This window comes from Ovis aries, chromosome 4 (genome assembly GCF_016772045.2).
Source record: "Ovis aries strain OAR_USU_Benz2616 breed Rambouillet chromosome 4, ARS-UI_Ramb_v3.0, whole genome shotgun sequence".
Lineage (NCBI taxonomy): Eukaryota > Metazoa > Chordata > Mammalia > Artiodactyla > Bovidae > Ovis > Ovis aries.
The window spans coordinates 90,900,916-90,920,575 of record NC_056057.1 but is presented as its reverse complement, the minus strand read 5'-3'; the positions used below and the strand labels follow the sequence as shown (position 1 = coordinate 90,920,575).

Sequence of the window (19,660 nt, the reverse complement as noted above, 5' to 3'; positions counted from 1 at the left end):
CTGAACTGAACTGAGGGTCAGTATAAACATGGGATTGTCTTTATCCACTCCTGGAAGCTGAAATGTTCCAGAGCTGACATCAATCTCCATGACAGCCTTTCTATTTCCAATTTTCCCTTCTTCTAAGGCTGTGGCCTGTTGAGAATCCTCTGCAAGGACATTGGCACCCACCAGACCCCAATTTCCTTCACAGGCCTTAGACTCCAGCTCTGCTCCCATAGAAATATGGAACAAAATTAGAGTGGTTTCTTTCCTGACATACCTCAAAAGTAATCATTATAAGCAAAAATTTAATTGTAACTTTCTTTCTTTTTTTACAATTTAAAGAAACTACAGGAGCAATGAGGAAACTCTGGAGAATTCACATATAAACTTAAAGTTGGAAAGGATATTCATACAACCACTCAAAATCTGGGGTTCTCAAAGAAAAGATTGATAACTTTCACTACCAAAAAAAAAAAAGTTAAGAAATGCCATAAATGAATTCAAAAGGCAACCTAGGAAAATATCTGTGATTCTAAAACAGATGAAGAACAACTCATGCTAGAATGTATGTTACAAAAACTAAACTACAAAAATGAAAAATGGCAAAGGTTATGAGAAGAAAAGAAAATGCAAGCAGCTGCGAAACACATAAACAGATTTCAAACTCATCTATAATGAAAAAAATAAATTTATCTTGAAAAGTCACCTGATCTTATTTGCAAAACCTGAAAATTCGAAATAACAGACTATGAGGAAACAGACATCTTTATATATCGCTGACTGGAATACATACTGGTGCAATTCTTATGAACAAAAATTTGGCAATAACTATCAAGATTACAGAGATCTTTAACACCACAATCCAACATATGACATATTTTTCAGATATGCTTGCAGAGGTAGAAAAATGAAACAGATGTACATACATTCTATCTTATAAGCATACTGTCTTATAGCAAAAGTTTACCTTTGTAATATCAAAATATACGTCAAGCCCATATGTCAACCAAGACATATCAAATAAATTATGACATATCAAATAAATTATGATATGTCAAGTAAATTATGACATGAGGACCATAATGATAGCTTTTATTTTCATAGATATACTACCATCCTAACACCTATAATGTATCTTACTATATATAAAATTTAAATGAGTACTAATATACCCTAAAATGAAAAACACAGTAGCACAAATTAATATAAACCCTATAAAGTAAGAAACAAAATAAAGTAAACAAAGATTTATCTAAGCATTCCATTTGACTTTGCAGATTTCTGTATGGACAGGAAAAATGAGGGTTCTGTCAACAAAAGGAGAGATTGAGAAGAGACTCTACTGGGACCCATCATCCAACAATGTGTTTTAGAATATAGGAATGGTATATTTTATAAGCTTTTCAATAACAGAAAATAACTCTTGGTTGCCTTCAGTACTTCATGACAAATTGACTGGAAATAAAATTCTTAGATAAATTTACTTTTTGTTTTAATATCAGGTATGTAATTACTTCACTAATAAATTCTTCTCCATCATCTTATGAAGTCCATGATAATCGCGACTCCCATTACTTCATGGGAAATAGATGGGAAACAGTAGAAACAGTGTCAGACTTTATTTTGGGGGGCTCAAAAATCACTGCAGGTGGTGATTGCAGCCATGAAATTAAAAGACGCTTATTCCTTGGAAGAAAAGCTGTGACCAACCTAGACAGCATATTGGAAAGCAGAGACATTATTTTGCCAACTAAGGTCCATCTAGTCAAGGCTATGGTTTTTCCTGTGGTCATGTATGGATGTGAGAGTTGGACTGTGAAGAAGGCTGAGCGCCGAAGAATTGATGCTTTTGAACTGTGGTGTTGGAGAAGACTCTTGAGAGTCCCTTGGACTGCAAGGAGATCCAACCAGTCCATTCTGAAGGAGATCAGTCCTGGGTGTTCTTTGGAAGGAATGATGCTAAAGCTGAAACTCCAGTACTTTGGCCATCTCATGCGAACAGTTGACTCATTGGAAAAGACTCTGATGCTGGGAGGGATTGGGGGCAGGAGGAGAAGGGGACGACAGAGGATGAGGTGGCTGGATGGCATCACTGACTCGATGGACATGAGTCTGAGTGAACTCTGGGAGTTGGTGATGGACAGGGAGGCCTGGCATGCTGCTATTCATGGGGTCGCAAAGAGTCAGACACGACTGAGCGACTGAACCGAACTGAACTGAACTAATTATTTTATCTGCTTCTTTTTCACCTAAGTTTGTATCTGATATAGAATTAAACATAAATACATTTTAAATTCATAAATGAGCAAATGAGTAGTACAAAGAAATACAGAAAGCCCCTATCTCTATTACTTCATTTTCTTCTAGCATTTACCATTTGTGCAAAGGTATCTAAGGAATGTCAAACTGTGCTCTGTAGTAAATAAGCTGTAAGTTCTAAGTTCATGTTTACCGGATTTTTAAATCCTTCTTTGAATTTAGTAAAAATATGTCTCTGTGTGAGATTTTTGTAGTCTGTACCACAGGACTACTTTAGTTGAAACTATTTGGATTCAACATTTAAATACCATACCTTTACTAAAATGCAGTTATGTCAACCAGTAATGCTAGATCTTGGGCAAAGATGTAAAGACAGTGATAACTAACACAGAGTACTTCCCTTGTAACAGATACTCTTTCAAGGGTCTCATAAATATATATATATCCCAAATTAACTCTCTGAAAGTGGGTTAATTATACAGGTGAGTCATCTGAGATAACAAAGGTTAAGGATGTTGTCCAAAGTAAAGGACCATTTGGGTGTGAAGAGATTCTTTTAGATGCTTAAGATAAACATCATCTACATGTATGTAAAATATGTATCCACAGAATAGATGTGCAGAAGAAACTCAGTAGAGGTTACTTTCAGGGGGCACTGGAGGAATAAGGATCTACAGTGAGAGGAGAATTGCTGTTTTACCATAAACACATTTGTACAACCTGAAAGGTTTGCTATGTGCATATGTTACACTTTCAGTTTAAAAATAAGAAGAGGGAAAATACTACATATGTTCAATTTGAGTTATTTACACTCCATTTGGCAAGAGATGTCACATGAAGGGAGGAAAGACAAGGCCTAAATTGTCAATGTCTTGCTCATGGTCTGTCCTGTTTCACAGAGAGTATTTAGGATACTTTATAGATGTAAAAATATGTATTTTATATATGATACAAATAAATCTTTAGGGAAAAAATATAATACAAATATAGTTTGTTTATCCTTATTTGAATTGTTTTATATTTAATTCATTTTAAAAGGTTATTGTGAAATATATGTAATATATATCCATGCATTAGTAACTTTATTTATTAATAGAATGATTTCAGTAGCTACATGTTCTGAGATGCAGAGGCATTTCTTTGAAAACAGCACTGGCTTTTTTAGCCCCACAATTCCAGTCTTGTAATCATTCAATATCAAATCAGTAACAAATCTCATAATTCTCAAAGCTATGCTGAGGTGGTATGATGAGATATCAGTCTAAAATATTGTTTCAGTTGTCAGGAAAAACACTTGTAAGGAGAACTAGTCTATTTGTCTGTTTCAAAATGAGCTTTAAAAAAAAAAAAGCTGTAATCTGAAAGACAAGAAATAAATGACAGAAGACAAGACTGATAGTTGGATGAGCCACTACCCTTATTTTGCCTTCAGCTCAATCAGTCAACAAAAAAATAATAATTCACAGGACACAGGATAGAATGGGATGTGGTTGGCAGAGCTTTCTTCACTTTTGAGATGAATACAGGTAAGCAAAGACCTTGAACCTTAAGAAAAGCACTTAATATCTATTGAAAAATGCATTTTAAATAAATACCTATTTGCTGTAAAGAGGACCATATCATTTGAAGAGAGAACAGCTAGCAATGACCGCTGACATTTAATAACACATTCCAGTCAACCCTGCACTCTACATTCATTGTCACATTTAATATCCCAGTTTCTATATGTTCAAAATGGTTAAACAAGGGCCACGAGGGTAAGTGACTTACTCAAAATAAAACACCCTAGAAACAGAAGAGGAGAAACTCAAATCCAAGACTATCAATTCTAAGTCTGGAGTTGAGCACACAGCATTTATTTACCAGATATTTATCTCACTCCTTTCTGCTAGGTACTCTGTTAAAACTTTAGGATTCAATTATCTGAAGGAGTTTACTTGTTAATGGGGAAGATTAATAATGTCAAGTTAACTAACATTTTTAAAGTTATATTTTGTGATAAAATATATGATGGAAATGAAGAGTGAGCTGTGCTTAAGACTGAAATGAGGCCTCTTTCAGTGGGGGACCTCTGAAAGCCTTCTCAGAGGTTGTGGCATTGAGCTGGGCTCTAATGATCAGAAGAAGCTGCTTGTATAGAGCAGGAGAAAGGACATTAGAAAAGGAAGGAAAAACAAAGTTAAAGGTTCAAAGAAAAAACTTTACCTGTTTATGGAACAAAAAGGAGGTCAGTTTTCTGGACTGCGAAATCAGAGGGAGGAATCTACAGAAAAGGGAATGGGGCCAAATTATTAAGACTTTATTTACCAGGAAAGGAATTTGAATTTTATTCTAAATACAACAGAAATTTATTTAAGGAGTTTAAAACTGAAAATAACTAATTTTAAAATACATTTTTAAATATAAAATTTGTCTAGCAAATCAACAGTAGTACTGTTGACTTAATTGTACATCCTATACTTGAACAATGATAGTTTTGAGAATGAAAGAAGGCCATACTAATAATTACACCATAACAAAGGATCTAAACTAGAACTATTCCAGGTCTATTAGTTGGGTTTTGCTACATAGCATTATACCTATTGGATATAAGCAACATTTACTTAGCTCATGATTCTATAGTCAGACTTACTCTGTGATCTGGCTCTGCTTAGCTTAATCCCTCTGGATTCAGGCAGAATGAAGAAGGCTGTGGCCCAGTGACCTAAGATGGCCTCTGGATCACTCTAGAGTCACTTATCTGGCTGTTTTTCATCCGGGTATGGATGCAAATGTGCCACTGATCTCTACTTATCCACCAGGTTGACTCACCCACATGGTAACAACAGGGTTCTACAAGCAACAAAGGCTGAAGCTACAAGGCCTCCTGAGGTCGAGGCTCATAACCCATTACGACTTGTACTTACTTCTTCATTTGTACTACAGTCAGTGTGTCAAAGAAGGCCACAAGGCAAGCCCCAGGTTTAATGGGTGGGGAACCAGGCTCCACCTTCTGTGACAGTTACTGTGAAATATTGTGGCCTTTTTGCACATTTGTCAACTCTCAAGTTGACAGTTTGGGATGTTGTATAAGATGGATGTTCTGTGTTAGAATAATCCTTTAAACCCTCCATAAACCATCCATATTCTCAGAATAAAGTAGACATCTTTAAAGTAGAGGCTTAAATCAGACATAATTTCCAAAAATACAGGTCAAACATAGAAGATATTTGCCCATTCATGCTCCTATGTCTCCTGGTCATTCAAATTGCCTCTGAGGCATAATACTCTTACAGCTCAAGGATTCTCACCCTTGAGCAGATGTTTTGATGGTAGCTGAATCACTAGTGACTGCAACAGGATAATTAATTGCCTGTAGGGGCAGGAGAAGGGGATGACAGAGGATGAGATGGCTGGATGGCATCACCAACTCGATGGACATGAGTTTGAGTAAACTCCGGGAGTTGGTGATGGACAGGGAGGCCTGGTGTGCTGCGATTCATGGGGTTTCAAAGTGTTGGACACGACTGAGTGACTGAAATGAACTGAACTGAACTGAACTGAACTTGCCATATTATCTAAGGAAATTCAAAGGACTCATGGTAAAACTTAAGAGCAGTAGGAAGGAAGTGCAGGTCTCACAACCTGATGTGTTATTAGCTTTACGCCTCTTCTGGTATACTCATGTCTTGTGCCTATGGTGCAAGATCGCCACTAGCCCACAGTGTAACCAGACCCTCACCTCCTCCTCCAAGTCAACTCCCAGTGGACCAAGATTTTACAAAAGATTTTCTTTTTTTTCAGCCATGCTGTGTGGCATGGGATCAACCAGGGATTAAACCAGCATGCCTGCATTAGAAACACAAAGTCTTAACAACTGGACTATCAAGGAAGTTTCCAGAAGTCTTCATTTTGAATCAGTTCTGATGAGATGGATGAACTGGAGCCGATTATACAGAGTGAAGTAAGCCAGAAAGAAAAACACAAATACAGTATACTAACACATATATATGGAATTTAGAAAGATGGCAATGATGACCCTGGATGCAAGACAGCAAAAAAAGACACAGATGTGTATAGTGGACTTTTGGACTCAGAGGGAGAGGGAGAGGGTGGGATGATTTGGGAGAATGGCATTGAAACATGTATACTATCATGTAAGAATCGAATCGCCGATCTATGTCCAGTGCAGGATACAGCATGCTTGGGGCTGGTGCATGGGGATAACCCAGAGAGATGTTATGGAGAGGGAGGTGGGAAGGGGGTTCATGTTTGGGAATGCATGTACACTACACCCTTGGTGGATTCATGTTAATGTATGGCAAAACCAATACAGTATTGTAAAGTAAAATAAAGTAAAAATAAAACAAATAAATATAAATAAAGAAAGAAAGAAAAGCTTCCTAGAATATCTTGATGGGCTACCAGGTTTGAGAACCACTGATGTTATAGACAAATTTATAGTTGAACCTAGATTCTCACTTACTCTTACTCATCTGTTTTCTTTGAACTAAAGAAATAACAATGTATAAGTTATTTTCTAAGACAAGACAAAATATTATTTCAATTTCTGTGAAATACTTTCACTAGAAAAAGAAAATTTTCCATCACTAAGAAATCCTTCTTAAGCACAATATATCTCAAATTTCAGACACCTGGTTCCTATAAATTACAATAGTTTCTTAGGGATATGGCTGGCAGATGCCACTTTTATGGAGTGAATCTTCAAGACTGGTACAGTGTTCTCCTGAAAAGAATACTGAAATGTATAAAAATGAATGATAACAACCACAGAGTGCATAGAAAAGAAAATTCTGCTCAATCACACCTAAACTAATGGAGAACAGAATCAGTGCCAAGAGCAAGGTTTGCCATTTCTTCCTTTTGTGTACACCAAACGTTGTTAGAGTAATAATAGCAGTAATGCTATAAACACTGAATCCTACACTATAGCCTCCACAATGCCTCTCACTAAGCACTGTGCTTGCATTAGGCTATTTAATCTTCACAAAATCATGAGATAGGAATATTATCCCTCCTTCAGAGATAAAGAATCCAGAATATAAGACTGTTAAGTAACTTATCCAAGTCACACAGCTGCTGATAGAGCTGGGATGAGACCAAGGTCATCCTATTTCAAAACCTCAAAATTCACTCATTACTTTAACCTATCACAGAGTGAGATGAAGGAGCACAGCAAAAGCAGAGAAGTCACAAGAAAGCTGAAAACATGGTCCTGATTTCTCAATATACACTCAGAAATAACTACAAATTTGTCTTCCAAACTTGAGCTTCTCCCAACTCACAATTCAGGTAAATATAAACTACTCCCAGTGGAAAATGAACAGTTCATTATGCTCTAGTATTATGCTCATCTTCTAGACCTTTGCACTTAAGAGAATATTATTAAGCTAAAATGTGGGGGGGTTCCCTTTTTGAGGGGGAGTATTATTTCTTTTACCGTATCCATAACTGTCAGTGAGATGAACATTTATTTTTGTGCTTAATCACTAAAAAATAATGGCATTCAAGGGCTGCCCACCAAGTGAACAAAAGTCATTGGTAAAAATTATTTGTCAAGTCCAATTGAATGGGTTCCATACAAATGGGCAAACAGGAAGCAGTGCAAGTCATCTTCTAACACATACCACTATATGAATGTATCTTCCTACAAGAAAAAGGACATTTCACCAATTTGCCAAGTAGGTCATGAATTTTCACAACTACTCAAGTAAAAATTAGCCATATATGGATTATTCTCAGGAATAATTTTGATTGAAAGTGATTTATGTCTCACCTAGCAATAAATAGTCAGTGCAGATCGTTTGAATATAGCTTGCACTGTATATTTTTGCTGAAAAGCTTTTCAAATCATTTTAGAGACTTTAAAATATATATAGCTCTACTTTTTTGCTTCTGTTATTATATCTTCTAAGTGGGAATTTGTCTTGTGAAAATTTACACAGCAAATACTTTAAGTTGTTTTATTAGATGTATTCCATAGAGACATTGTTTCCTGTAAATGGAATCTGTGTGCGTGCTAAGTCACTTCAGTTCTGTCTGACTCTGTGCAATCCTCTGGACTGCCTCTGTGCAATCCTATGGCCTGCAGCCTGCCATGGGGTTCCCCAGACAAGAATACTGGAGTGGGTTGCCATGCCCTCTTTCCAGGGATTTTCCCAACCCAATGATTGAAACCACGTCTCTTACATCTGCTTGCATTGGCAGCTGGGTTCTTTACCTCTAGCACCATCTGGGAAACCCAAATGGTGTATTTAATATTACATTTATCTATCACATATCTTTATTTTCTCTTGGATATTTTATGTTTATTTTCTGTGCTATCATTATTAAGAATTATTCAGAACTGCCTAAATTCATTTTAGGTACAATTTAACAAATCAAATTTAAATGTTTTGCAGATATCATAAAATTCCCCTATGACTCAGAGCTGCATGCTGGATTCAATTATTTGACTGTATCTCGATGTGAGTCAAGAGAATAAAACCACATATTTTCTGGGGGTATCTTCACAATTTTATAAGCCTTCCAATCTCCTCCTATTTTTAAGAACAAAGAAGAGGCACGAAGGGAGGTGTAAGAGCATTTGACCCAAATATCAGATGTGTAGAGACCTGTATCTACGTTTTAGAAAGTAAGGAAGGGTGATGTTTTACCGTAAACACGGAAGTGCTGAAATACATCAATGCTGCAAAATCAGAGTGAGATGGCAGGGCGAAGGTGACAGGAAAACTACACGGTCTTAACAAACTTGTAAGAGGACATTATCTTTCCTTTAAAATGCCAGTTTAAAGTAGTTTCTCATAATTGCTGTAGAAAAAGAAGGAAATAATCTTTACTCTTCAAACAACTTGATAAAATCTTTAATCTGTAGGTAAACAAAGTGTTCAGGTGTGTCAGGAACTCCACTTAAATAAGTAGAAAAGAAGCATACCTACATAGCCCATCTAGACGGAAAAAAAAACCTAAAACTTTGCTTTGTGGAGCTGAATAATACAATGAGTTGTTATACCAATCAAATTACATAAGAAATGGCCAAATGTCTGTTTTGTGCTGTGTGGAGACAGACACTAACAATCAAAGCTAGGGAGTTTTAATGAGGAGACTTAATTAAGACACACATCATCTTACGAAAACATGAGTTTTTAATTCTGAGAAAAATCACTGCCAAACTCAGTTCAGCTGTGCTAATTAGCAAAGACTGGGAATTCAGAAAATCAGGCTATTAGAAAAAGGTATGCTAAAGAGTGACTATAGAGTATTGGCCACAGAGTATATTGTCGTCGTTCTGATCCTACGACAGAAACTCATAGATGTGGAAAGGGACAGGTCTTCTAATGATACTCGACCAGACCTTTCCACGAAGAGCAGAGTTCTATAAACATCCTGACACCTGGGAACCTCAAAACCAGAGACCAAGGTTTTGGTCTCATTACATTCTTTGGCTATCCTTGCAATTTTTGAATAGCTCAATTTAATTGAAAATAGTGTCTTCAATTGAGCTACATCTGTCTCTTTAGGGTTTTCATTTATTGCTTAATTCTTCCTCTCTGAAATTATCCAGATGAAGTCTAACCCCATTTCTCATAAAATAAATCTGTTTTCTCTTTTCTAACACAACAGGATTCCCTGCTGTTTCTACTGTCCCTCACATAATCCCACTTCAGACTTTACCATCATCTGCATCAGTCTCTTCTGAAAAAGATCAGTTGCTGTTTTCTTAAAGCTGGTGTTACCTTGAAGTGTAATCTGTTCAGTGTGTCTCCAGTCCTCTGGATTCTAGAATTTTGTAATTGCTACCTAAGTTTGCATTAACATTTTGGTAATTACAACACACTGTTCACTAATTTTGAACTTGTAATCAGCTAAAACACCTGTCTTTTTCTTATGAAAAGCTATTGAGCCAGGTTCCTCTGTATTTGATACTCTACCAGCTATTTATTAAGTTCAAATTTGTTTAATCTTTATCGAACAAGTAATCAATGTACACTTGTTAAAAATTAGAAAATCAGCAAGATGAACAAAAATATAAATAAAGTATAAAGCATCGCTTTACTCCAAACATTTGAAGAAAACTGCTGTCTACATTTTTTAAATACTTTCCCAAGTGCCTTTTCTATACATACACATGCTGACTGTTGGATATTTATGTGAATTTTTGTATACATACACAAAATGTAATTATTATATATACTGTATATATACTATATGATATATAGTATTATTATTGTTCAGTCGCTCAGTCGTGTTCGATTCTTTGTGACCCATGGACTGTAGCCTCCCAGGTTCCTCTGTCCATGGGATTTCCCAGGCAAGAACACTGGAGTGGGTTGCCATGTCCTTCTCCAATAAGATTATTATAGATTACTATATATACTATATATAATAATATATACTCTTATGATCTACCCTTTTTCTCAATTGCACTTTGTAAATGTCTGTAAAATTTTAAAGATACATATTTTCCACCTATGTTTTTCTTTAAAAATGCCCTCACAATATTTCAGTTTTGGAGGTAACATTGTTCCAGGTTCTATGGCTATGTGTAATAATAAACCATTTCAAACTGTAGTGACTTAAAACAACAGTATTCATTTTGTTCACAAATCTGCAATTTGGAAGCATTCAACAATTTGTCTGCTCTAGTTAGAATCAGCTGTAGTGACTCAAAGGCTGGAGGCTAGCATCATCTGAAACCTCATTCACTTAGATGATTAGTAGATACTGGCTGTTGGCAGCAATCTTACTTGGGGCTTTCTGCTGGAACACCTACAGGTGACCTTGCCATGAGGTCTGGGCTTCATCCCAAGCTGAGTTTCAAGGGAGAAAAATCCCAACGGGGAGAATCAGGTGGAAAGTCTTTTGCCTTTAAAAGTCATCCAGTTTCACTTTCATCATCTGTTACTCAGTGAGGGAGCCATAAAGTATTGCCTAGGTTCAAGGGCAAGGAAAATGGTAACTAGGGAGTGACAAGGTTAAGGAAGAACATGTGGGACTGAAAATACTGTTGTGACTATCTTTGGAAATCAGTATTTCCAAAGCCATAATTCATTTAGCCTCTTTAATACTATTTAAAATTTTCACCAATATAAAAACTGCTGCAAAACAATTCTCAAATAGACATTTGTGAGTATTTACACAATTATATCCCTAAGATATTCTGAGACCAGTGCTTACAAAGTTAAGCACATTTTTTAAGGCTTTTGATAGATATTGGCAAAATGCAAATTCAGGAACATGAATGGCAATTTCACCTTACTTATTAGTGTATTAAAGGAAAAGCCCATTTCTTAACTCTAGCTTAGACCCTGGGAATTACCAAATTTCATAATATTAGCCAGTTCTATATTATTGTTATTTAAATTTGAGATTCTTTGATTACCTTTGAACATTTTATATGCCTACTGGTTATTTGTATTTCTTCTTAGAAATTGCTTTTTTCTTGCCCTTTCATCACTTTTCTTTTGATCTCTCTCTTTGAAGTTTTTGTTAGAGAATTTTATGTATTAACATTAAAACTTGTCAAATATATTGCAATGCTTTTCCTGATTTGTTATTTGCCTATTATACTCTACGTAAAGTTCTTATACTTTCCTGTTTGCAAAAGAATACTTGGCTATATGTATACATTCAGTTCAGTTCAGTTCAGTCACTCAGTCGTGTCTGACTCTTTGTGACCCCATGAATCGCAGCACGCCAGGCCTCCCTGTCCATCACCATCTCCCGGAGTTCACTCAGACTCACGTCCATCGAGTCAGTGATGCCATCCAACCATCTCATCCTCTGTCGTCCCCTTCTCCTCCTGCCCCCAATCCCTCCCAGCATCAGAGTCTTTTCCAATGAGTCAACTTTTCACATGAGATGGCCAAAGTACTGGAGTTTCAGCTTTAGCATCATTCTTTCCAAAGAACACCCAGGGCTGATCTCCTTCAGAATGGACTAGTTGGATCTCCTTGCAGTCCAAGGGACTCTCAAGAGTCTTCTCCAACACCACAGTTCAAAAGCATCAATTCTTTGGTGCTCAGCCTTCTTCACAGTCCAACTCTCACATCCATACATGACCACAGGAAAAACCATAGCCTTGACTAGACGGACCTTAGTCGACAAAGTAATGTCTCTGCTTTTGAATATACTATCTAGGTTGGTCATAACTTTTCTTCCAAGGAGTAAATATCTTTTAATTTCATGGCTGCAGTCACCCTCTGCAGTGATTTTGGAGCCCCCAAAAAATAAAGTCTGACACTGTTTCCACTGTTTCCCCATCTATTTGCCATGAAGTGATGGGACCGGATGCCATGATCTTCGTTTTCTGAATGTTGAGCTTTAAGACAACTTTTCCACTCTCTGCTTTCACTTTCATCAAGAGGCTTTTTAGTTCCTCTTCACTTTCTGCCATAAGGGTGGTGTCATTTGCATATCTGAGGTTATTGATATTTCTCCTGGCAATCTTGATTCCAGCTTGTGTTTCTGCCAGTCCAGCGTTTCTCATGATGTACTCTGCATATCAGTTAAATAAGCAGGGTGACAATATACAGCCTTGACGTGCTCCTTTTCCTATTTGGAACCAGTCTGTTGTTCCATGTCCAGTTCTAACTGCTGCTTCCTGACCTGCATACAGATTTCTCAAGAGGCAGGTCAGGTGGTCTGTATTCCCATCTCTTTCAGAATTTTCCACAGTTTATTGTGATATGTATTCATATAGTAAAACAATTATGTTGTTGCTGCTTAGTTGCTGAGTCATGTCTGACTCTTTAGCAACACCATGGACTGTAGCCCGCCAGGCTCCTGTGTCCATGGAATTCTCCATGCAAGGATACTAGAGTGGGTTGCCATTCCCTTCTCCAGGGGATCTTCCCAACCCAGAGATCAAACCCGAGTCTTCTATGGCAAGCGGATTCTTTACCACTTAGCCACCAGGGAAGCCTCTCTTAAAGACCTACACCTACATAAAAATTAACCTATATTTTCTTCTAATATTTTAAGATTTAATTTTTATATAAAATCCTTAATAAATCTGAAATTTTGGTTTATGGCAAGAAGAAGACTGCATTTTTTTCTAAATAATTATCTCTTTTCTCAAATACTGTTTAAAAATTGATCATCTATCAATTATTTATGTATTATTTATCATACACCAAATATATATTTTTAAAATTTTTTCTTTATGATTCCATTTATCTGTCATTTCCAATTTATATCAAGCTATACTACCCATTTATCAATGAATTCTTACTACACTATTCTGCTGCTTTATGGGCAATGATATATAAACTTTTTTGTTTCTTTTGCTCATTTGAGAATTTGATGGACTGTTTAGATTCTCTGCTTAGAGAAATATACATATATGCATACACAAAATTGTTTTCATTCAATTTCTTATAATTACCCATCTCTGACATCCATATAAAGTGTCTTCATCTTTGCCAATATCGCATGAATTTAACTCTAAGTATTTTTATTTTTTAGATTGTTATTTTGATTGAGTTCTGTTTTGCATTTCATTTTGTTATATTTGTTTGTTGATAACATATAAGGAACCTGTTGACTTTGTTAATTTTTTTTATCTGGAATTCTTTTTTGAATTCTTTCAAATCTATTTGTTTCATAAAGTTTTATGTGTTCTATGTAGGCTTCCCTGGTGCCTCAGATGGTAAAGAATCTGCTGCAGTGCAGGAGACCCAGGTTCAATCCCTGGTTGGGGAGGACCCCTTGGAGAGGGGAATGGCTACCCACTCCAGTATTCTTGCCTGGATAATCCCATGGATGGAGGAGACTAGTGGTCTATAAAGTCCATGGGGTCGCAAAGAGTCAGACATGACTGAGAGACTAACACTTTTACTAGACAATCAAACCATCTTCATTGAATATAATATGGCCTTCTCTTTCACAGCATTTAAATATGATATATATCATGTCAGAATGTTTACAGTATATATCTTGGTTATAATATCTAGAACAAGGCCTTTATAATAATAGATATAATATACTTCTATTTTACTTCTATTATTTTTTCCATTTTTTAATGCATGAGTTAATGAGAATGCAGCTAAACTTTCACCTGGTTACATGTGCAAGATAAAAATCCTTTAATATGTTCAATTTCCTTCTGTTTTTCATGCATTTTTCTTCTATTCCCAGTTTATTAAACATAAGTGCCTTTTTAAAGTTTTACTGAGATATAATTCACTTACCATTAAATTCATCCTTTTAAAGTGTAAAATTTAGTGGATTTTAGTATGTGCTCCAGAGAAGGCAATGGCACCCCACTCCAGTACTCTTGCCTGGAAAATCCATGGATGGAGAAGCCTGTTGGGCTGCAGTCCATAGTGTCGCTAAGAGTCAGACACGACTGAGCGACTTCACTTTCACTTTTCAGTTTCATGCATTGGAGAAGGAAATGGCAACCCACTCCAGTGTTCTTGCCTGGAGAATCCCAGGTACAGAGGAGCCTGGTGGGCTGCCGTCTATGGGGTCACATGGAGTAGGACACGACTGAAGCGACTTAGCAGCAGCAGCAGTATGTGCTCAGTTGTGTCTGACTCTTTGGGGCCCCATGGACTATAGTCCACCAGGCTCCTCTGCCCATGGAATTTTCCAGGCAAGAATACTGGAGAGGGTTGCCATTTCCTTCTCCAGGGGAATCTTTCTGACCCAGGGATCAAACCCACATCTCCTGCATTGCAGGCAGATTCTATACCACTAGCACCACTCGGAAAGCCTGGATTTTAGTATAGTCACAAAATTATGCAACCATTACCATTATCCAATTCCAAAACATTGTGTCACTCCAAAAGGAAATCATTTGCTTCATTTGCTAATAGTCACTCCTCACTAATTTACTTTTAGTCTCTATGAATTTACCACTTCTGGACATTTCATATAAATACTTTCTTAGTGAATTCTGCCTATTATTTCAACTCTAAAGATTTTTCTGAATCCTGATTCTACTCCAGATCATATTAGCTATTAATTTTGTACTTCCAGATAAATGTTGATCAATTTTACAAGTATGCCTCTGCATCTTAAGTCATTAATAAATTTCACAGAAATGTGTCAATTACTTATGCAACCTCTATGTAGGCATCTCCTGTTACTTTGGTATTAATATAAAAAGTTAAAAATTTACTCATCTGTAGAGTCATCTTGTCTGCACATCTCAATTTTGCCTAAAAAAACTGTTAAGTGATTAGGTTAAAAAATAATACATTGTTTCTCCTGTACCAATCAAACTTTGCCAAATGCTGAACTTAGTTTTGAAAGCAAAGTTTATTCTAACTCACTACATACTACTCCTAATCAGTGAACCTTGTTCTGTATGTGAATAAATTATCTCTTTCATAATGAAAGCCAGAATCTTTTCTAGTATTAACTACAAACTTAATGACACATGCTTTTCAGAACAAAACTTTTAAAAAATCAAAGTGCCACAGCTTTTCCTTACTTAACATTCTATGACTTTTCCCTTTTCCATTATATCTGAAAAATCAGGCAATGTGGCAATTACTAATTCTCCACTTTAGTATCTGCTTTGTAAACTCCACAGTGTAGATGGATAAATGGTAAAAGGGGAAACAGTATAATCCACATCAATCTGCCAAGATGCTAGTGATTCTTGACCTACCGTTTATGAAATGATCCACACTGAATGTTAACAGATAATTCAATATATCATTTCTCCCTGGAACATTTGATCACTATAAATTATAATGAAAGATGAAGAGTCATAGACTCTGACATACACAGCAGTGGATAGAGAAGGGCCAAAGAATGGTCCCATAGAGCACTTCGGATTTTCATGCCCCTCCTCACCAACAAGGTTTGATACCTGCTTCTGGGGCTAGGCTGGACCTGCCATCAATGTGCTAAAGCTGGTGAGGCAGGTATGGATGCTGCTCTGTCCACGCAAGCTCCTTTCCTAGCCCGATTCTTCCCACCCCTTGGGCTGTCAACTGCAACCTCACTTTTGGAGAGAACTGACTTGCCACCAGAGTACATTACTTTTACAGCCTCAGTCTCAGAAGACATCCATCTTCTGGAATCAATCTCTTTCTAATTCCTTCTTGTAAAAGCACTTGACCTCACAGCCCACCAGAATTTTGGCCTTGTGCAGATGTGTGCATACATGTATGTATACTGTAGAACCAAATCAAAATGGAGTCACTCATGTTGGAGACAAAATGGAGCTGGTTAACGTAGACACATGAAAGAAAAATTAAATTTAACTTTATCTAACATTAGTTGCAGGAAATTTACAGCTTTTCTCAGAAATGAGCAGAGTACATCAGCCAATACACAAATGCCAAGTGTGTTCACACCATCTTTAGACTTCATTGATCCTGACTCAGCTACCTTCACCCAAAAAAGGAAGAAGCCACCAGGTCTCAGAAAAAGGCAAATAACTTCTGCATTTACTCCATAAACATCCTTTAGTTCTTAGAAGTCACTTGTGTTCTTTTATTTTCCTCTGGCTTTTTTTTTTTTTTAATTTCCTTAGGAATGTCAATGTCTTTGTTACTGGTTTCTAAGAACTCATTTATGACGAAGGACAGTAACCATTTGTCATGCAATGCAAATGAAGTATATTTTATTGGCATCAATTTACTATGGTGGTCTGTATTTTGATTGTGTATTAAAATATAATTATGTAGTGATTAAAAAACAAAACAAAAACTGCAGTCAGTAAGCAAGAGGAAACATTGCCGGTCGCCTTGAGCTTCCTGGTTTTTCAGGCCATAAGCTTTGAAAATAAATTCATCTTTCTGCTTTGTTTTTTTCAGTGTGCAGAATTTGGTTTTGGACACTACATACTTGTGCACACATAAGAGCCAGAAGTCCGTACTAAATGACACAGCCTATGCCATAAAAAGGAAATGACAGAAAACCTTCTTCAAAAAATGGGGAACAGAATGTTTGTCTGCACCCTGCTGCACTGTGTTGTCGTGGGGAGTTAGTGAGTGTCACACTGAACTTTCGCAAGAATTAGGAGGTATCGCGCCTGCGCACAGCAGTAGCTACTGCCGGTGGTGGCAGGTCCGCTGGCAGATGTGTGATAGAAGCAATCTGTGTGGAGGCCTCTGCACCCCGGGGAAATCGCCATCGTTAGCAGCATTTTAGCCGACACCTGTGGGATCGAAGCCGAGATGGCTCAAACTAAAAGTACAAAACCACTGTTTAGAGGTGCTTAAAGCCAGGAGATCCAACCAGTCCGTTCTAAAGGAGATGAGCCCTGGCTGTTCTTTGGAAGGAATGGTGCTAAAGCTGAAACTCCAGTACTTTGGCCACCTCATGCAAAGAGTTGACTCATTGGAAAAGACTCTGATGCTGGGAGGGATTGGGGGCAGGAGGAGAAGGGGACAAAAGAGGATGAGATGGCTGGATGGCATCACCAACTTGATGGACAGGAGTTTGAGTGAACTCTGGGAGATGGTGACAGACAGAGAGGCCTGGCGTACTGCAATTCATGGGGTCCCAAAGAGTCGGACACGACTGAGCAACTGAACTGAACTGAACTGAAGGCTCTATCAGAGATGGAAATACCAGACCACCTGACCTGCCTCTTGAGAAACGTATACACAGGTCAGGAAGCAACAGTTAGAGTGGACATAGAACAACAGACTGGTTCCAAATAGGAAAAGGAGCACGTCAAGGCTGTATATTGTCACCCTGCTTATTTAACTGATATGTAGAGTACATTATGAGAAACGCTGGGCTGGAAGAAGCACAGGCTGGAATCAAGATTTCGAGGAGAAATATCAATAACCTCAGACATGCAGATGACACCACCCTTATGGCAGAAAGTGAAGAGGAACTAAAAAGCCTCTTGATGAAAGTGAAAGCTGAGAGTGGAAAAGTTGGCTTAAAGCTCAACATTCAGAAAATGAAAATCATGGCATCTGGTCCCATCACTTCATGGGAAATAGATGGGGAAACAGTGGAAACAGTGTCAGACTTTATTTTTGGGGGCTCCAAAATCACTGCAGATGGTGATTGCAGCCATGAAATTAAAAGACTCTTACTCCTTGGAAGGAAGGATATGACCAACCTAGATAGCATGTTAAAAATCAGAGACATTACTTTGTCAACAAAGGTCCGTCTAGTCAAGGCTATGGTTTTTCCAGTAGTCATGTATGGATGTGAGAGTTGGACTGTGAAGAAGGTTGAGCGCCGAAGAACTGATGCTTTTGAACTGTAATGTTGGAGAAGACTCTTGAGAGTCCCTTGGACTGCAAGGAGATCCAACCAGTCCATTCTAAAGGAGATCGGTCCTGGGATTTCTTTGGAAGGACTGATGCTAAAGCTGAAACTCCAGTACTTTGGCCACCTTATGTGAAGTGTTGATTCATTGGAAAAAACTCTGATGCTGGGAGAGATTGGGTGCAGGAGGAGAAGGGGACGACAGAGGATGAGATGGCTGGATGGCGTCACGGACTCAATGAATGTGAGTCTGAGTGAACTCCGGGAGCTGGTAATGGACAGGGAGGCCTGGCATGCTGCAATTCATGGGGTCAAAAAGAGTTGGACACAACTGAGTGACTGAACTGAATTGAACTGAACTGAACTGAAGGCTGTCTCTGTTAAGCTTCACAGAAAACTCATTTCTCCAAAAGGTGGTGGTGCTGGTGAGCCAGAAGGTTTTGGTGTGGCCAAGAGAGGTGATGCTCCAGTTGAGTTAGTGGGCTTTCTAACTGTGGGGAAGTCCATGCAGTTCAGTAGCTTGGCCGAAGTATATTCCAAGGTGGCCGCTGGGATTCGCTCCTCTGACCCCTGTGTCATCAGACACAAAGAAATCAAAATCCAGCTCCAGGATCCCTCAAATATCATTGAAAGTGTCAAGGATGAGAAAGGTAGAGAGGCTGTCATGTCATTGCAGTGGCCCGAATGTGTAGCTTGATCCTGAATGTTCTGGGGGCTCTGAAACCTTTGAGACATAAGAATATAATTGAAAACGAGCTGGATTCCTTTGGCATTGGCTTGAACAGTTGCCGGGAGCCAGCGTAAGGAATCCCACCCGTGACAAGGTCATGCGGCAGAGGCCTTGATGGACAAGGTGAATCAGGCCTCAGGTTTTCCCCCTGGTATTTCCTGAGCATGTACCCCCCAAAAAAAACAAAATCTGCCAGCCTTTACTGTACTCTGCTTTTCCACTCCTCTGACACTCTCTGGAAAAAAGTTAATTCAGGGCTTCAGTCTCCTGCAAAAGAATGTCTCAGCTTAAGACCCCCTCTGATAGCTCTCTAACTTGCCTAACAGATTCCCCCGGACTTTTTACAGCTTGTGAATTGTTTACAGTCTCCCAACCGCTAGAGGCACAGGAAGCTTAAAACATCCTAGGATTGCAGGGGCTTCCAAGGTGTCAAGATCATTAGAATAAAACTGATTAAGCGTTTCATGGTTGAGCCAATACTTGATGCCAAAT

At 37.9% G+C, this 19,660-nt stretch overlaps 1 pseudogene; it reads left to right on the top strand.

Annotated features, from left to right (window-relative positions):
* Positions 1-5,059: 5,059 nt before the first annotated feature.
* LOC101102641 (developmentally-regulated GTP-binding protein 1-like) overlaps positions 5,060-19,660 on the top strand; it is an 87,903-nt pseudogene continuing 73,302 nt past the window's right edge.